Below are 1,947 nucleotides of genomic sequence, written 5' to 3' on the forward strand. Positions count from 1 at the left end.
AACAACTGACCTAACTCTGTGCAACACCTTCATTCCATGATCCCCAAACACCAGGTGTGCACTACTGAACATGTTACAATTTATTCCCAGTTTGGACACCACTCTGGCCCAAACTGACTCTGAAGGCTCCTCTTCTCCAGTGGATCTTCACTGACTCCCTTTGGGCAGGAATGCACAGCTCAGTGGAGAGCTCACAGTAGGGAGAAGTTTTGAGACAGATCTTTAACTGTCTGGTTGGAGAAGTTTTGACACTGGCACCACACTCACAGTGTCCCCAGGGAAGCAATTCCACTGGAGACAGAGGAGAAAGGAGGATAAATATCCCTGGCCTTAGTTTTCACAGCTGCCTCATATCCAAGACCTCCTAGAATGAAAGACAACTGGCTCCCAAGTTGTCTGGGCTTTGAAAACACAGGTGTGGGGAGTAGGGATGATAACAAGCCATAGTTGTTATTCCTGTCTTTATTTGGACTTTCCTGATGTACAAAAAAGGTGGATGTCCCACCCTATGGGAATGTGAGTGTTGGGGTGTCAGAGGAGATTGTCAGGTTGCTCTGTGTTATCCTGAAGATAACACAGACTTGTTGCTGTGCTTTCAGAGGTCTGCATGTCTTTATAGTGCTGCAAAAATGTCCCATGTCCTTTTACATTCCTAAAACACCCTGCTTTCATTTCAGAAGGGCTTGGGACTGCCTGAGGTGCTGCCTAATATCTGCCCATGCCTGTAGGAGATGTTGCATGGGAATAAATGTCTGTTTTGGAACAATCTCAGCCCACTTCCAAAGGGGCAAAGGAATGCCAAGTTATCCTTTTGAAGAAAAACCTATTCTTTCTGTGCTGTTAATGATTTTCTTTTTGTAGCTAAAGATGAGATATTTTCAAAGCTGCACAAAGACTTTCAGATTATATTTGACAGTAGAATATATTGAGTCTTAAGTATCTAAACTCTTTCTGTCAAGGAAGGATGATAGAGGATTCCTTTCATTTCCATATTTTTACTATAATTCGAATTGCTAATCTGAATTAATCCTGACATTGGTGTATAAATCATGCTGGATTATCCATGTCTGGGTTACGTGAAAGCAAAGATATTTTGGTTTTCTTTTCAACCTCATGGTATCGCAATGATTTGTTGGCTACTAACTCCTTTTGAGACTACCTGTTTTCTTTAAGGGCATCTCCTGCAAATTAAACAGTCTTGTATGTCTTATAGGAAATTTCCAGAGAAGGCTTCTGCTATACCATTGAAATTCAGTCTGTTTTAGTTGTCAACCTCTTGCCATTCATGTATTTCCAGGGGAATTCAACTCTAAAATTCTTTCAAAACTGAAAAAATACATCTAACATTTCAGAGTAACCAAATTTCTGATGGATCAGAGCAACCATCTCAAATCCTGTGAAAAGTTGTCAGCATCTTTTAGATTCTGTCTAAACTCTCGTTTTCGTGTCTCAATGTTTGTTGGTATTTTATTGCTAAAGGACCACCACTGAAGATTATTACACTACTCGAAGGAATATTGTAAGATTTGTCCATGAGCATCATGTTTGTAGGTCCCAGGATATTCTTTCCCTCCAATCAGTTTATTGAACAAACTCTGCATTACACTTCCCCCTGCTCCGGAGCCGTGGGTCTGACGACACGGCACAGCACAGGGGTGAGAATGGCCACACTTTCTGGAACAGGCACAAGAGTTGTTGAACCAAGGACCAATCCTGTTCTCTCCTCATCGCCTGCAGACTGGTTGGAATGTCTTACACCTTGTGCAATGTCTAGGGGGGAAACCTCCCCCACAATGAAAGTTCTTGGCCTTGTCAGGAACTTCTGGAGCAGAACTAGTGAGTGACATCGCTGCCCATGGCAGGGGCTGGAACCAGATGGCCTTTAGGGTCCCTTCCAACCCAACCCATTCTGTGATTCTGTGATTCTGTGATTCTGTGATTCTGTGA

The sequence above is a fragment of the Lepidothrix coronata genome, unplaced genomic scaffold (genome assembly GCF_001604755.1).
Source record: "Lepidothrix coronata isolate B3197 unplaced genomic scaffold, Lepidothrix_coronata-1.0 Scaffold406, whole genome shotgun sequence".
Classification (NCBI taxonomy): Eukaryota; Metazoa; Chordata; class Aves; order Passeriformes; family Pipridae; genus Lepidothrix; species Lepidothrix coronata.